Source organism: Episyrphus balteatus, chromosome 3 (genome assembly GCF_945859705.1).
Source record: "Episyrphus balteatus chromosome 3, idEpiBalt1.1, whole genome shotgun sequence".
Taxonomy (NCBI): domain Eukaryota; kingdom Metazoa; phylum Arthropoda; class Insecta; order Diptera; family Syrphidae; genus Episyrphus; species Episyrphus balteatus.
Genome location: NC_079136.1, coordinates 36,613,125 through 36,632,266, shown reverse-complemented (window position 1 = coordinate 36,632,266; position 19,142 = coordinate 36,613,125). Strand labels below are relative to the sequence as shown.

The 19,142-nt window shown below is 30.1% G+C and overlaps 1 protein-coding gene across 4 annotated transcripts in view; it reads right to left on the bottom strand.

Moving 5' to 3' along the window:
- Positions 1-18,789, bottom strand: part of LOC129913491 (rho GTPase-activating protein 100F) — a 96,165-nt gene extending 77,376 nt beyond the window's left edge. For 2 of the 4 annotated variants that reach the window (XM_055992201.1, XM_055992204.1), the window contains exon 1: positions 17,338-18,787. The gene's annotated coding sequence lies outside the window, so the exon portion shown is untranslated. Of the gene's footprint in view, positions 1-17,337 lie in introns of all 4 variants that reach the window. The other 2 variants (XM_055992202.1, XM_055992205.1) reach the window with 2 other exon arrangements.
- Positions 18,790-19,142: the final 353 nt, after the last annotated feature.

Genomic DNA, 19,142 nt, shown 5'->3' with positions numbered 1-19,142 from the left:
AATGCAAAACAAAAAGGATGCAATTAAAATACAAAATTTTCCTTCAACTTGGACATCCTGCTGTTTTTTTTTTTTTTTTATGTTTTATGAATCAAGCAATTAGATATCCATTATCCTATTTTATGTCAATTAACAATTTTGCAAATTAGTTTAAAACAAACTTTGACTCCCTACAAGATGATGATGCTACAAACTATATACAGTTTTTAGAAGCACATCATTTTTGATGAGGTTTTTTTTTGCTTCGTTTTCTTCTTGATAGAACGACATGAACAACAAAATCAAAAAAAAAAAGGAAGAAATTATCCTTGAATAGGTGAAGTGCAAATGAAAAGCACTCAATAAACCAACGACCCATCGATACAAGAGCACACACCATATAGTGCAGATTAAAAGTTATACAAAAACAATAAGAGGATAAAGACGTCGTCGTTGTCGTTGTTGTCGTTGTCATAGTTGTGTCGGTCGACTTGTCCTCGACGATGACGACGATGTTGTATAGTAGTTGTCGGTCTGAGACAAAATGTCTTTCCTTATATAAATGTATATGACGACGTCTCTTTATGCATATTGCATACAATATGTACATCTACCAGTCACGAGTGCCTAATTAAAGGATATTCTTCTGTTCGAATTTATGTAGATATAGAAAAAGGGACAGAGGCATCATGTTTGGGTAGAAAGACCTCCATGTGAATAGAGTTACCATTTTGCTAAAATAATCACTTCAGTTTACTGGGATGATTTATTATATAATTGAGGAGTGATTATATATAGGCCGTATTTTCATCTAAACCAATATAAGCATCAAAAGCATGAAAAGTGGAAATACGGCCTTTTGTTTATTCACAATTGAAAGTAATAATATAGGTATATTTTGAAAAACTAAAAATACGCTTTTATTACGCACTAAAAACTATAAAATAATTTAATTGACTTATTGGAAATGGTTTGATCAAAAACCGTCGAGCGCTTTGTTCAAACTTTATATAAAAGTACACGCAACAAAAACGCGCTCTTCGCTTTTTGATCTAACCATTTCCTCAAGTACATAGGTTCAATACGAATTGGGTTGTATTAGCCCCAAAAGTATTAACCTCTTTGGCTCGTACGTGCAGAACATAAATTTTTGCATCCATACTTCATACCTATATAAACTTAAATTGATTTGGAGTGTTTCGATCCCCCAATGCCCCTCCCTAGGGTCCGGACCACCAAAATATTGTGTTGTCATCCGAACTACATATCTGTACAAAGTTTCAATTCGATACGATATTTAATTGGAAGTGGGTCAAAATTTTAGTTCCAAGATTTTATTACATTATTCTTAGTTAGTTGCAAGTGAAGTTAATAAAAGCGTATTAAAAACAGAAATGCTGGTAGGAAAAAGAGATCCATTTCAAATCGACGTTCTTATTAACATTGGACTACTAAGTGCTCAGTTTTTCAAGTAAGACAAAATTGAATTTTATACATATAGGGTTACAGCATTTTTAGAGACTTCCTGCAATGCTAATTTCACGCTCTACGAAACCAACTATAAATCCTTGTTGTTATTTTTCAATCCAATTCGTCTCGATTATTGAAAATATTTGAAAAAAATGATTGGTTTTCGACAAAATTCACGATGTTTCAAAAGCAGCATTTTGGACACTTTTAAGTTTTTGGAGTTTTTTACAATGTTGCGTTCGACACTCAAGTCTGAAAACTTGGAGTGTTCAATAATAAAAATAACTACGCTAAAAATCAGGATTTGAAGAAAGTTCTTCCTCTACAGAAGGTTACCGAAATATTACTGAAGATAATCTGTCGAATTACCACAAAAAATTGCTGTTAAATCGTTTTATCACAAAAAAAGGTAGGTAAAAAAAAATCTATTCTAAACTTATAAATAAAGGTCACACTAGCTTCTTATTTGAAAATTCCTTGCATTTATATGCATCTATTGAATCTAAATTCTGAAAACCTTGTTCGCTTCGAATATTTTCCGCCCTATTTGCCTTAAGTTATATATCGATTTAAAAGCTTAGCTGCCATACAAATTTTCAAGTTATAGTCTCAAAAACGACTCAACCGATTTTAATCAAACTTGAAAACAAAAAGAAATAAAGCGAAAATTGCGTTGCCGTTTTTTTTTTGTTTAAATTGACAAATATTTTGGTATTTAGGATTTTTTTTAAATTAATATATTCAATCAATCTTAAAGTCGATGATTTTAGCGAATCCTTGAGCGATCTTTATTACCATCTGTCTAAACTTCCGAACCACGTTGCAGTAATAGTATTTCTCTATTTTCTCGGTCACTTGTATTTCATGTTCCCTGTGTTTTCTTCTTCTTAAAAGCTAAAGTAGGTTTGTTGGTTTTCTTTTTCTTGTAAGGCTCATCTGTCAATACCAAACTACGGATTTTCTTAACATGGTAGTCCTCATAACACAGACTTCCCAGAAAGATTTAACAAGATTTAACAAGATTTAACAGATTCCCTTAAATGTACTCCCACGTGAGTCTTAGTTCTGAATTAAATTTTTTGTTGACAACATTATCAGTAACCCAAATTCAGCTTTTTGTTTCACAACTTTTTTTTCAAAAAAAAACTTTCGTATGCTAAAAAAAAAACAAGCCTTGGCCACCCTATCATAGGATTAATATCGGATTGTAGCTGCCAATTGTAACATATTCTCCAAATAACTTCTTCACATTTTAGTTCTTCGTTTTATAAAATTTGTAATTTTTTTTTTTTTTTTAATAATAAGTTATGAATTACCAACTCATATTTAAGTTAGCTCGTGAGTTAAAATGATTCAATTCTGTTATATTTGTAGCTACTATTGAACTAATACTATTATTCTGGCAACACTGTCAACGACATTGGAAGAAGGCGAAAGGGCAATCTTTTGCACTCGACTAGAAGACAAGATGTCGGGTGAGAAAGAGAAAGAGACACGCTGCCGATGAAATGATTATGATGTTGTCTAAGTGCTGTGATTGAAATAGCTCGTGTCGTTGACGTATGTAGATAAAGCTTCCACAACGAAAAAAAAAAAACGTTGTTAGTAGATACAAACCCAGTTATAGTGAAAAAAAATAACAAATACTAAAATAATACTCAATACGTGTGTGCTTGCTGCTTGGTATCTGTTTCTGCATCATCATATAGGTAGTAGTCTCCTGGCTCTCGTCCTTGTGCACAAGTTTATCGTATCTCTTGCAGACATGAGACATGTATTGATTACATTCTTCAAAAAAAAAAAAAAGCAAAGAACTATTTTGTAGAAGTACGAGTATATTATAGAATAGTATATGCATGCGACCATGCGGTGGGGTTGGAGGGTGGTTTGGGGTGGGTTAAGAAGTTGAAAGAGATTAATGTAATGTTCATACTGAAAACACGTCACGTTTGGAAATAGAACAGTGTCACTAACTCAGGAATGAGTATCGTTTGACATGAAATAGTTGTTACTACTTCTTTTTCTAAGTTCATAAATTTTGCATATATATGAATACATATCTCTTTATAAAATATCATATTTGTATGCCTCAGGTAACAAATAAAATATTTTAGTAGTACACAGATACACATATCTTTATGCCAGTGATAACAATAAAATTATAATTGTCACCGAAGAGTAGTACAAGTTGATATTGTATGAATAGAACTTATTTTGTTGTTGTTGAGTATTTCAATTCCTCAATAAAGTACCACGTTACTATAGCAACTTATAAGATTGCACATGACAATCCTTACCTAAGCTCATTACATTTGAGCTTATATTGAAATATCAATAGCTTTGTTTAATGAGCATCTTCTGGACTGTTCGGAGAAGAAAAGATCAACTTATTAATGTTCTAAACAGGGCTTATTGATGTTTAATTGGTCTGATTGAAATAACTTCGAACAATAATATGTCATTCACTTGGCTTCCAAGTCAGGATCTTAAAAATGTTCTAATATATGTATTGAGTATACCAAATTTTTGAATACAAAATTTCGGAACACAGAATTTTAGAAACCGAATTTTGACAATTACAGAATTATGACCTCAATCCTAAACCTACTATCCGGTTTACCCGGGACTGTCCCGTATTTCTGCAGCTTGTCCTGAGTTTTTATTTAAGAAACCCGTGACGTATAGTGTCCCGTATTTTGTAATTTGTCCCGTGATTGTCCCGTATTTGCACATTCTCTGATTTTTGTATTCAATATTTTAAATACTTTGTACGGAAAACAAGAAAACAGTGCACAGTGGGTCCCGCCATAGGTCAAAAATAAAAAAAGTAAATGTCAATTTTTTAAAATCCAATGATTAAACAACGTTCTACAATCTCCCATCGAACCAAAACCAAAAAAAAATTTGACGGTTACCCTTTTTTTCATTTCTTAATAGCCATTCAAAGTCGGTATATAAAAAAAGGTTTTTTAATCGCTGCAGTTATAAGGTGTGAACTTGTGATAGTGATAGCGGGTGTTAAAAATTGTGAAAAGTATTAAATTGTTATGGATATTAAACGAGAAGGTTAATACTTTCTAAAAACATAAATTATATTGTTAAATAACATTAAGTCTAATTGTAATGGGGCTCGTTAGCGAAGCAATTTTAACCATTTTTATTTAGCTCAATTTTCATTAAATTAAAGATTTAGTTGGTTTGCCTTCGAGTGCCCTCTACAATTTAAGTTCTCAAATAAAGAATACCGTCCTACCTTTCGAAATAAAAGCGGCGTTTTTTCCCCTTTTTTCCCCTTTTCGAGTAATACGAGTTTAAATGACGATACACGGAGAAAAAAAAATTACAATGTAAAACTAAAAAAATTCCTTTTTGGCACTATTATTTTTATAAAAGACCGAACTAGAGGGTAAGGGTAAAGTGCTCGACTGACAGGCAGGTCCATTTCCGGCATTAACCATTTTTTTTTTATAATTTCAAAAAAAAAATTTTTTTTACCTTTTTTTATTTTTCTTGAAAATAACCAAAATTTTAAAAAACTGACTTGATGCATTTTTTGCAATAATAAATCATATAAAATGATAATACAGGTGTTTCATTAAAAAAAAAATGGTCATTATATTTTTGACCGCACTTTGTATGGGAGGTGACCCACTGTGCAGTGGTTGGAAATTAAATTTTTTCTAATTTTTCGGATAAAGCAATAAGCCTAGTACGCTGCTGAAGCAAAACGAACATTTTTCTAAGTCTCCAAAGTCAAAAAACTGTTGCTGCAAGAAAAATTGCCTGGACAAATAAATGGAATTGACAAACGATTGAAAACTCTACATATATTCTAGCACAGGTAAGAATTTCGTTACCTAGGCTGCGTATTGTGCAACGAAAAGTAAAATTTTCGTTCACAATTTCGTTGTGCTGGTTTTGTATGAAAATTTTCGTTTCGCCTCTAGACTAGGCTATAGTTTTTTTTTAGTTCCAGCTTCTGTTTGTCTGGTTGCTACACCAGGAAAAATGTATTTGAATAAAGAACAACATATGGAAGAGTTAATAACCCAGAATAGTTTCAAGATTTTCAAGGACATGTTAAAAGTTGTGTTAAAGATCATACAATTTCAAAATCATTTAAAATAAAAATTAAAATGTTAAAAAGCAGCTCTCTCGATTTTGGTTAAAAAAATATTTTTTTAGAAGTTATTACAAGCATTATTATAAAACCATTTAAATGATTTCAACAAAAACGCTCCCAAAAAATCGTTCTTGATATCAAAATAAGGAAAAACTATGAAAACTCATTTAAAAAAAATTGAAATTTTTAAAATATGCAATTTGTCATTTTCGAAAAATAAATTATGGTTTTGTAAACTTATAACTAAGTGATTTACTACTTTGAATAAAGCAATAAAATGGTTTATTATATAACAAAACAAGTTCTCTACTAATTACTAAATATACCTAGTGCTTAATATTTCGAAGAATTTTCCGCGATTTTTAAATAAACTGAAACGCATTTTGAGAAAACTAAAATTCAAGTTCGCAAAACATAGTTTTGTATTAAAAGTATAATAATTCTATTTTATTGGAAAAAGTGCCCAGAAAATAGGGCACTTAATTAAATTAGTCGAGCATTAGTTATACCTACTGAAAAAAATTTACCAACTCTTTTTTTTTTTGTTCAAATATTATAATGGAATTGACGGAAAACATCAGCTTTAGGAAGCGCAGTGTGTACTGTACAGGCCTCGGAACTCACTTGGTCTAGGTCCAATACTAAATTGATTTTCAAATAAAATGAAATATTACTTAACTTAGTCAAACAAATGGAATAAAGGATTTTGATGATCGGATTGAATGAACCAGTGCTGTAACTCTTGGTGGTAGCACCTTTAAGATGTTGTTGCTGTTCATATTTTCTATTTTTACTTGCTCTATAGGGCAAGTATTGGTTTCGTGCAGAAAAAAAAATTCGAGGTTTTAATCAAAACCGACAAAACCGACGATGATGGAGAAGATCAAAAAAGTGGTTTTCGTCATGCCGTCCGTCGGTCTGTGCGTCTGTGCGTCTGTTCGTATGTGCATATGTGCGTCTTTGCGTCCATCTGTACATTGAGCTAGGGCCTAAACGGATGGACGGATTTGCTTGAAACTTGGTACACATGATTTTTACGTAATTCCCTAGACCCATTTTTTTTATTTTTCTAATATCTTCTTTTAAACGCATATCTCCCATATAAAGTTTTCGAGGTATTGCAAATTTCTGGAAAACGGCTCTAACGATTTTGATTAAATTTAGTGTAGGTAATACTCCCATTGATTCTTACAAAACTGCGTTTTTAGTTTTTCTCAAAAAATGCGGAGAACGGAAATATGGCGTTGCCGTTTTTCAAAAATTAACATATTTTTTAAGTTCATATATTTCATCAAAGCATAAGTTAATTTTATTCAAAATTTACAGACATAATTTTGAAGTGTCAAAAATAAAAAAAAAAAATTAAAAAAGTTTTTGGAAAAAATTTTTTTTTAAAGTTTTTGAAAAAAAAAAATTTATTTTAATTTTTTTAACTTGCAATTTTTTTTTTATTTTTTTTTCTCGACACTAAACAAAATCTTAAATTTCCAATAACTATTTAAGATAACGTTACTTTGAACTACAAGAGCAAGTACATGCGACCCCAGTCGTGCATTTTATTTTTAATGGCGAAATCAATTTTTTTCTCTATTTAATTGCTCTGCTAACTTTAAAGCAAGCTCTGGCCGCGCTTCCTGCAATTTTTTTTACCAAAAAGGATAATTTTTGAGTTTTTTTTCATCATTTTACGTATTCAAAATCATTTTATAAAAAAAACGCTTTTTTTTCTAGTCATGAAAAATCAATTTTTGTAAATAATTTTTTTTTAACAAAAATGGAATATTTTATCTAATATTAAAAAAATAAACTTCTTAAGTAATACCTACTTACAAAAAAATATTTTTTGTTTTAAACGGATAAAATGCTTTAAATGGGCTGTTGTTATTTTCTAAAATCTCAAAATGTAAAAAAAAATTAAATTAAAAACTAATTAGGTATTATTAAAAGTTGAATTTTTTTTTAAATTTTACTTAAATTGTTAGTTTTTGTTTTGTTTAAAAATTACATAACATAAAGAGTTCCGTTTTAAGCGTGATATTATAAACAAACCCAAAAAAAAATCATGTATGCAATTCACACGTGGTTGAAGTTAAAGCTTAAAAATCATTTTTCTTGCAAAGAAAAAAAAATCGAAAAAATATAACTTTTTTTTATTTCCTCATTTTTTTTATATGAGAAGCTCCAATAAATTTTATATCATCTGAAAGCTTATTGTCTTACCTCAAAATATATATATCGATCAGGTCTATGAGACATCTATCTATGAGACGTCTATGAGACATCTACAAAAAGAGCTAGAAATTTTTGTACTCAATCTATTTTCATCAAAAAAAGCAAAAAAAAACCTAAAATTTTATCCTCCCACGCTATTGAATCAATTGTATACCATTTAAAAGCTTATGGTCTTAGCTCAAAATATATATATCGATCGATTCTCTGAGACATCTACAAAAAGAGTTAGAATTTTTGAACTCAATCTATTTTCATCAAAAAAAAGCAAAAAAAAACATGTATTTTTATGTTCGCATGCTATGGAATCAATTTTTTCAATGACAACCTATATTAAATTATATATCATGTGAAAGCTTATTATTTCACCTTTCACATGGCGTTTCAATCTTGCCTACAAGAAAAGCTAGAATTTTTTAAAGCCAACCATGTAAAAATTCCAAACTCAGATTACGGTACTTCCTACACTGGTGGCTGGTCATCGGCAACAGATCTTCACAGGTGTTTTGAGGTATTTTTCAAGTTTTTCAATTAAAGATTATATAACTTGTAGAGCATGTACCATTATGTGTGATATATCTATAATAAGGTTAAATTATGAGCTCTAGATCAAAAGAAAAAGAACATCTTTTCACCTTTATCTCAGAATTTTTAATATGAAATTAATTGACATTTTGCACAATTATAATTTATTTTATTAACTATCTACTGTTTAAATTTCATTTATCTATCTATTAAAACAAAAAAGTTATGATCAATTGATTTTTCGTGTCGCTTTTTCGTTTCATCTTGTTTCAATTCACTACGATACTAAAGAAGTTTTCACTTCAAAAATACTTTCAGATTTGCTTACTATCCATTTGAATGCAAATATGCATTTGCTTAAGTTCAAAATTAATTCGGTCACAAAGAAGTTTGTAAAGTAGGTATATTGTCAATTTAATATTAAATTTTTGTCCCCAAGTACCGTTAGAAATAGATAACGTCAATGACACCCACAACGCCATAAACATAAACTAGATATTTCTAATAATTCATTAATAAAAAAATGCTTATCTATATCTACTTCCTATACTTTTTACATAGAAAATAGCTACTCCATAAAAATGTTTTTTTTTTTCCCTCCACCCACTTAAATAAATAAACTACTAACAAATAATATATTTTCGATTCAAAATACATAAATTACTAAACAAGCACAATATTCAAATCAAAATCCAAAATAGGTAGATAGGTACCTACCTATATATGCAGGCGCATAAACTACACGAAAAAAAATCTAAATATTTTATTGCCTCTAGAGCAATAACATATCATTTACCGGTGAGCAAACTTTTATTACACACACAATAATTATTTCAATAGAAATCGTAGGTAAGTACAAGTACTTTCACACAAAAAATATATCGAAATACGTAGAACTTCGATATAGTTTTACGTCGGTTAAATGGTGGAACTTATAGCCCTTTAGAACTACAACAACAAAAAATAAAAATAAACTGCCCATAAATCGTTAAAACAACAAGAGAGAAAACGAAACAAGCTCTTTAATAATTTAATTTGCCCCACTAGACCACATCGAAACGGAAAACATATATAGAACAACTGATTTAATCAAAACACAAAATCAACACGCCATGAGCAATGATTTATTATATCGGCTGGCACATCCCCTCCCAAAAAAAAAAAACAACAGTAAAACACCGCAGTTCTCTATAATATTGGGAGAGCCGCTGTCTATATGTGTCCATTATCACTCCATCCTTATTACACACTTACCCCCTAACTAGGACGTCGATATTACATACAAAAGGGTCGAATGGAAGCCATTAAAATTTATACTGCTGACTGGGACCCACCATCATAACCTCGGAATATTGGCTCTTCTCAAAACCGAAACCGACCATAACCTATCCCAAGACTCCAAAAATTTACAAAAAAAAAAGCCAAATGTTATTCAGAATTTTAAAACGAAACCGATAAAAATAACAAAACGCAAAAAAACAATACCAATTGCCCACACATTCAAATTAGAGAGAGATGTGATCCACCGCCCGCTGCTGCAGCAATTCCGACGCAGACAGTGAACAGAACAAAAAAAAAAAAAAAAAAAAAACATCCCCTTAAAAAAGGGATAACACAAAAACAACACAAAAAAAAGGGAATACTTAAAGCCTGCAACTGTTCTACACGATATGGTAGCGATTCTCATTGTTTGATTCGGCTCAATTCCAACAGCAGCGTTACCGCGCTATCAGAGCTTGCTCCAACTGCAACAACAACAAAAAACAAACCCTTAATGCATATGGTGCATAGGCATTTGGCACAATTCTCTACGAAACAACGACGATAACGATTGCGTTTTGTGTGTCACACAACATTCCTCGTATTATTCCCTTTTGGCTCGTAGATTTCTTGATTTATAAATGTGCTTTAGCAATTCAAAAAAAAAAACGGGCTAGCTAAGGGTTGCTAGATATTGCAATTGGGGGGGATGATGATGCATTAAGACATTTCCATTTCCATAGGATGCGATGATGCAGTGTGGAGAGAACCGAAAGAATGGGACTCTCCGAATTGGGTTGATACAGGATAATCTTCAATTTAGCCTAAAAAAAATGTAGGAAAACTACCCGATAAATACCTCTATACAGCAGAGCACCAGTCTCCTTTGCTGACTAAAAAGACGTGTTCATTTTGAGTACAGTTACAGTTTTAATATCTCTATCTCCTCTCTATTACATAGGCATTGTGTAGTTGTTGGGTGCGGAATATCTATCTACTTGTACACTCATACCTACTTTCATCAGCACGCGAATGGTGATTAATGATGATGGTGGGTCTCCTGGAACTGATGATGAGAATGACTGATGGTCGAGAAAAAGTGAGAGAGAGTGGAAAAGGGGGTGGGGAGGAGGGAGGGAGATGAATGGAAAATGACGGTTCCATGAACTCTCGTCTTCCGCTCGATTTGAACTAATGGCAGTGACATGGCATGTGGAAAACAATGTGACAGACCACAGACCACACAAATGGGGAGATTGGAAAAATGGCCTTCTAGAGTTGTGTTGTAGGTAGACCCATAACCATTCAACTTATTTCGCTACAAGGATACATATATCCACTCTACAAGGAATGAACAGAGATTTTTTTGTTCTTCATTTGTTTTCTATTTTTTTTTTTCCCCATTTTGTTGTTTTTTTTCTGTATTAATTGTCAAATGTTGTCCTTGCTTTATGGTTTTACCTTTTTGAGGTTTGCCGAGAGAATTAAAGAGAAAATCATTTCGGATGGATTCTTTATTGAAACAAACAAACAAACAAACACACACAAAAAGAAAGTTCTTTTATCACCCAGGCTCCGTCCACAGCTTCATCTCATCAACCACATAAACTTAAATGCTCTAAACAAGGAAGTATATAATGTTTTTTTTTTTAATTTTGTTTTGTTGTTAGATAGCTAGACTTAAATGTAGATTTATGCTGTTTTGTATCCTTTCTTATATTTTTTTTTAAATGTATACAAATATATAAGCATTTGTAGATTTTTTTTTTTTCATTAGTTACTATGTTGAAGGAGGAAGATATAGTCTTAGTCTGTTTCTATTTAAATTACAGAAGGGGGTATAGTTTAGAGCTGAAGAAGAGTTGGGGTGGATAGAGCTGCCACCATTTAGAAACATTCTGAAGTCAGACAAGATTAGTACATATTTTGTTTTTTTTTTTTCTCTTTCAGATTTGTATTTGTGGATAAGTGGAGGTCCTAGGATCAGGTTGAATTTGTGTGTAACATAAAATTTCGGAAAATTCGTTTTTTATTAAATTTCCAAGTGAAGAACTTGTATATATTTGCATAGCAAATTTAAATCCAAATTTTACAAAAAAAAAGTACGTATACGCCCGAGTGTCTTTTTAAGAAAATTGACAATAAAGCATATTTCATCTACATGACAACCCTAGAAAAGTCTGTAACTGTATTTTAAAAGTGAAATGATACTGGGATTTTTTTCGGGAAATACAAAATTTTTCTTTCGTCCAAAATAAAGAGAGATGAAAATAAATTAAAGCGGAATTTTTCAAATTTTTTTAAACTTAGTATGCAACATTTCAAATGCTCAAATCAGACTCTGAAAAGTGCCTGACAACAAAAAATCATGTACTTATGTATAACTATTTCAATGCATTATTTTTATTGCTAAACTTAAAACTTAGTTGCGTTAAATTATTTCAATAATGTCAACCACCAGTTAATGCTAAATTTTGACATAAAAGTGTAAATCAGTCAATTTTAAGAGGTTTTAGCTGAAAACACTGCATATCCTGAGCTTCTTTTATTCAAAGTAAATGTTATTTTCCTTACTGACATTATTGGTTTTTGAATTTGTTTTAAATTAATTTTTAAAAATTTTTTGTTCTGCTAGAGAATTTGTATGCGCCCGCTTACTCGTGAAAAAATGATGTCCCTTTCGTGACATATAAACTCATTTTGTTTGCATTAAGATAACACTTTTTCACAAGGGTTTTGTTACCGAAACAAAAGTATACTTTTCTGAAGGTTTTGGGTGGGCTGAACTCGAATCGTAAGTCAGAAAATATAAATCAGCTATTTTTTAAATATTACCGTTAGAAAAATGGAAAAAAAAATATCGGAAAGATTTAAACCGATCTTGAAAGAAGGAAAATAGTTCTTATATAAACCGTTACTAAATATGTTTAAACAATTTTCCTTAAATAATAGAATAAGATCCGAAGTAGTCAAAAAAATTTATTTTGCATTTTCTAACGGTACTATTTCATAAAAGGGAGCCGATTATTTTTTCTGACTTTGAATTCGAGTTCAGCACATAGAAAACCTCAAGATAATAGATAAACATATTTTTGTTTCTGCAAGAAAAAAAAAGTTTAATTTTGCTAATGTTTTATGCACTAATCAAATGATGACAAAGTTTTCTTTGCTTAGTTTGATTAATCAACAATATTGCCCTATTGCACCAACCACTTTGCATTTTGCATTTTGCAACTTTGCAAAACAATACTTTTCTGCAAAGCAAAAGTGCAAAGTGTTGCACCAAAAATTAAAAGTTCCCCACTTTGCACTTTGCAATTTTTGATGTTTTTCGGCAAAGTAAAAAGTGCGGGCGTTGCACCAACTAAAAATGGAAGTTTGCATAATTTGAAAAGTTGCAAAGTGAAACAATGTAAATAGTTTCAACTTCTTTTCGTTGTTAAAATAGTTGAGAACTTGTGTTTTTACTTTAACAACGATGTCTTTCGAAATTTACTATACCAAATTATTTGTTATTTTTTGGTCATATGTACTTCAAATGTTGCTTTGCTGTAGGTAATTTGATTAAAGAAGTAAATATAAGAGTTTTTAATATCAACATAATATCATGATTTTAATTTTAGATTGCAATCGTTTTGTATTTAAAAAAAAAAAGAACGCCATCTTTAATAATCATTATAATGCGATAAAATTTTGAATGAAAAACATGATTTTCGGTTATAATAATGGAATTAGCATTATTCTGAAAAAAAAAATGGTCGTTTGACAGTTTAACATTATCTAATAATAAATTCCTAAATGATTTGTAAAAAGAACCCAACAAATTCTAACAATACCACTTCAACTTGTTTTCACATACTAACCAAAGTTAAATATTCCCAATAGTTAATTATTCCTTATTTAAAAATGTATTCTTAATTTTACATCACTCACTATACTATTCATCCTCAAAAAGTCGTTCAAAGCAATTCATTTTAAATTATCATTTAATATACCCGAACTTTACACGAGAAATGGCCATCCGCAAATGAAATTTTGTCTTTGCATATTATTGCAAAACTTTGCAGAGTTTTTAATGGAAAGTGCAAAGTTTTTTTGTTTGGTGCAACGAAATCAAAGAATTCTTTGCAAATTGGCAATACTTTGCACTTTTCAAAAAAGTACTTTTTACTTTGCAAATTTGCGGTTGGTGCAACAAAATTTGCAAAGAAGGAATTTTTTCTTTTCAAAAAAATAATTTCCTCTTTGCAAATTGGAGTTTGGTGCAATAGAATTTGCAAAGTTAAAGGGCAAAGTTGCAAAATGCAATAGGTTGGTGCAATAGGGCCCAGATCATTGATTTATTTGCGAAACAATAACAAAACAAAATTCTTCTTTTGTTGTAAAGATAATAAAAATGATGATCTGATCTGGACCACGAGGAAAATAAAAGACAACTAATAATTAGGTATCCAATCAGTTTGTGTTTGTGTGATAATTTTGTTAAGTTACACCACCATCTTGCAATGATAATATGTCAACATCAACAGACCCATGACCCAATGCTTTGCATGTTTAAATAAATTCAACTCAACTTTACTGAGAGAGTGTAGGTACGGTACAGTGTAATGCTGTTCGCTCAAACGAAATTTGAAACGGGAAAAATCATAAAAGTAAAAAAAAAAATCATTTTTTAATGATCGTTTTGAATCAAGACGTGGTAGTTTGGTATTTTAAAGTTTGCTTCTAGCTAATCAAAATCTTCCGCTCAATTTACAAATTTGTGACTCAAATAAGTTAACCTGGTGAAATGATTGGACTTTCCTATTAACGTAAGAAACAAAATGCACGGCTGAGTGGGTCGCACGTACTTGCTCTTCTAGATTTACATATTATTATACTATTTTAAATGTAAGTTTTTGGTTAAATTGTAAAAATACATTTTTTTTGTATCTGTACAAAATTTGAGAAAAATCCGACGAACGGATACTAATAATCCACTACTTTTTTGGATAATCTTAATAGATCACGTAAAACTCTTTAAAAATGCATTAATATTAAACCTATGCGATACGAACTGGATTTGATCGAAAATTGGGGGAACCAAAAATCTAAAAACTAATAACAATAAAATAAAAATAGTATTTTTCAAGATATTCATGCAGTGTTTAAGAAAACATTGCTAAAAGTTCTCAAAAAAGACATAAAAACATAAATCTAAACAAAAGCTAGCACTGTCAAATTATTTAAGTTAGGCAGAGCAAAATAAAACTTAAATCAAGATAATGCTGTTCTTAAATCCCATCTACTTTGAATATTCGAATTTTTTTAATTCAAAATAAATTGAATTCGTTTAAACTCTGTTAAAATAAAAGTGAATATCATTTCATTATAATCAGAATTTTCTTCTTAATTTTAATTTAAAAGGATCCTTTTCATTAAAATTTAGTTGTGCATAGGTACCTACATATTGCAACGTAGATGCTTTTTTAAGGTACAAAAATAATAAAGATGACGTGGCCACATACTTTAAGACGAAAGTCTTCTTGGCAAATAAAACATGCAGACATCCACTTAATTTAAAACAAAATTACATTTATTTTTTGCATGTATTGTTGTATTATACCATATTGTTGTATTATGTTGAGGGATCACTTTATTAAGAATTTTGAGCACAAAACTTCCAGCGTATCAGTTCATTAAACTAGCCATTGCACCACTTACTTTGAGCAAAGTTAGAATTCGTAAAAAAAATACAGGTAAGAATCGCATGTTGACGTTATAGAAAATGTGAAAAAAAAAATAGGTCCCTTGAATTCTTTCATCGTCATCATCTACTACTTTTGTAATGAAAATTATTTTATCTGCCTCCTAATAATGGTGCCTTTCATAGAATCGTAATCTTGGTTTCTCACTTCCTCGTTAACGATACACCGGATTTTAAGGAAATTTTCCAAAAATTCAAAAAAAAAATATTTAATTTAATATACATTGTATAATTCAATTGTTTTTTTTATCATTCTTTTAACAGCTCAGTGAATTTATTTTAGGTGTCAAATATTTATTTATTAAAAATTGCATATCAGTCTTGCATTTTATTCAAAAAAAACTCAAGGAGTTATTCGATAAATTGTCAAAAAACAGAACTTTTTTGAAAAGAATTACATATGCATTGCTTTTTTATTTTTTCTTAAAGATTATTGTTATAATTTTACTATTGGTATATATGTATATATGTATAATATTGTTAACTGTACATTTTCATTTAATTCAATTTTCAGCACAATCGAGAATATAAAAAAACTGATCAAATTAATTAATATTAATTCGATTTATCTTCAAAAGTCAATACAAATGAGAAGATTTTAACAAAGAGCTTGTTTTTTTTGTTATTTTTTTAAGTTATTTTATATTAAAATACTATAGTTTTATTAAAAAAAAAGCAACCATAAGAATGGAATTACAAATATATTTCTCGTTATATTGAACATCCAGTGCACTATTTAAAAGATCTCTTCTTTTTTTCCACTAAAATAAAGATAATAAAAACTCTATTTGAAAAAGAAAAACCATAGAAAAAGCAAAAAATTCTCCATACCTATCAAAAGTCATTAACACTACAATCAAAACTAAGTTTTTTTTACAACGCGTGATTATTGTATGTATGTACCTATAAAATAATTGTATATGTATGCACTATGATGCATCTATTGACCCAATTTTAAAATAATCTCATAACTGCATGTTGTGTGTCTCTATTCACTATTAAATACGTGAAAAATCCAATGAAGTGAAGATTATTTTTATAACGATTTTCATAATTAAAAAAGATTATAAAATCCTTTATTTATCAAAAAGAAAAAAATAAACCATTACATTTCATTCAAATATCTCTGCAATAAAAAAAACTATATATTTTACCAAACAATTTGCATTCTGCAGAGAGAAATGCAACTTTCAATCATCAAATATATATATGCAAGAAAAAAAAACTAAAAATCTAAACCATTCGCAGCAAGTTTAGGGGGTGTGTGCAAAAGTACAAGTACTAATTTCCTTTTAAAGTATACACACGTGAGTGCATTTTCTCTCTAATGCGCTGTGCTCCTCTCGCTCTTTCTCTCTCATTTTCAATTTCTATACGACGAAGAAACTCACATAAAACTCACAGGAAAAACTAAAAAACTCACCCTCCAACAAAAATAAAATAAAATTTATATACGTACACGGAGAAGGAGAGAACTAAAAATACAAAAAAAAAAACACAACGAACTCAGAATAAAAAAAAAATATATTCCTTCATTCCCTTATCGATCGATTTGTGTATTTCTTTTTTACTCTCTTTTTTCTCTCTCTCTTATAACTTCCATACTCCCACTTCCACCCCATCTCACTATACTACCCCCTTTTTCCCAACAACCCCCTTTTTCAATTAAAACAGCCAAGAAAAAAAAAATAATAAAAATGAATTTTACGAATTTTCATACATAAACCCCGCACACAAATAAATGAATTTGTTTTTCTTTTTTGCTTTTTTTTTGTTTTATGACATTTTTATACTCAAGATTATTGCACTTTTTTTCAATTCATAAATTTTATCCACAATTTAGGGTAAAATCTTTCAAACTTTTTTTTTTCCTTTTTTTTTGGAGAAAACCTGGATACATGCCAAAAGAGCTTCCAGTTTAGTGGCCCCAAAAAATGACGACAGAAAAAAAAACTTCACCTTTTTTTTGTACTAAAATTTGAGGAAAATGAAGAAAAAAACTTACTTTTTTTCTAAAAAATATAGTAAAAATGTAATGCAATATACTATATTGTCATTTTTGTCGTCCTCAATTGATTGGTGTGTTGTTGTTGTTGTTGTTATTGTGCTGTATCTTCCGTTTTTTTCTTTCGCTTATCCACAAAATGGTCCCAGTAGTGAAAATTCGGTGGTCATTACTCCCATTGCTGTTTTTTTTTTTTTTCTTTCGTTTCGATTTTTTTTTTACTAGTTTAAGATAAGATATTTCTATACGATATTGCAATGCATTTTATTTTTAATTAAATTTAACTTCTTTTTTTTTATCCGCCGACAGAAAAAAAGAGGAAGAAAACGCAAAAAACCCGTCAACGTCTTCTCAACGCACTCAACACTTCCGTTCTTTTTTGGGATATCTCATTTCCCTCTTCATTTAGAGATATGTACTCAACTACTATCACTTCATCATAATCATCATCACCATTTTCATCATCATTATCACCATCATCTTCATTTTTCCTCTCCCATCTATTCTATATCTACTTTCTTTGCTTATTCTTTTTTTCTATATATTTTTTCTTTCTTTTTGGAGCTGTTTTTCACTTCTTGAAAAATCCGCGATTTGAATGAAAAAATCTCGTAACTCGAAAACGGTTACCTACTTAATTTTTTTTTTCTTTGGGGAAAATTCTTTACAATTTGACGAAGCATTCACTTTTTTTTTAGGTTATTTTATAAATTTGATGCGGTTAAAAGGTTTTTAATCTTTTTCTTCTTTTAAAACAATTTTAATAAATTAACACAATATTATATCTATTTTATAGGATACAATTATTTTTGAGGAAAATTCTTTTCTTTTTTTTTATAATAAAAACGCTTATAATATCGCCGCGTCGTCGTTTAACAATCGATTCCAGAGCGAAGTGCGACCATTTATCACTACAACCGCAAGCGAGTTTTTGAGTACCAGCGCGTTATTATTTTTGGCTTTTTCTGTGCTCTGGATTTTCTGGTCGAGACGAGAGTTGTTGGGTTTTTTAGTCTTGTGTGAGAGTATTGCTTGCTGCTGCTGACTTTATTTTTCGCTTCGCCGATATACAATACTCGTTGTATTTTTACTTATACATCGAAGGGTTGTTTTTTTTTTTTTAGTTAGGGGTGTACGGCTATGCATACACGACAACGACGATAAGATATGAAGAGAGCGAGCGTATGATTCCTGGGGGATATGTGTGTTATCTTCTTGGAGAATTGTTGTTGTTTTTTTTTCTTCTTCTTTTTTTAGTTCTTTACTTATTATATTTCGTTTCTAGAGCAATTTAAACCAACCCCCACAACCCATCACTAGACACATAGTATAGTGTTATTTGCCCGGTTTCGCCTGGGATATCCTGTGGGTTGGTTGGCACGAGTCGGCGTAGTAGGAAGTTTGAAAAGCTTCTATAAAAGCTCTAGGCAGCCATGTTTTATTTTTGGAAAGGTTTAGATAGTTCTGTTTGACTTGAAAAACAAAATGGAACACACATTTTTTGAATTTCTTTTAGTTTTGTTTTAAGACTCTTTTAAATTTTCTGAAGGAAAAATAAATAATTTTGGAACAACATTTTGACTAAGGATTTAGTCTTAAGGCTTAACTATGTACATTGAAACTTTTTTCAAAACTGCGAAAGAAATTATATTTTATTTTTGAAAAGTACCTCAAAATCAAATTAAATAAAGTCGAGTCCGCAATATGGGTAAATTGTCTTTAACAACAAACTAATAGCGACTGTTGGCAATTTATTAGCATTAGCAAAGTTATTTTTTAATTATGAGGGTATTGATTTCGACTGT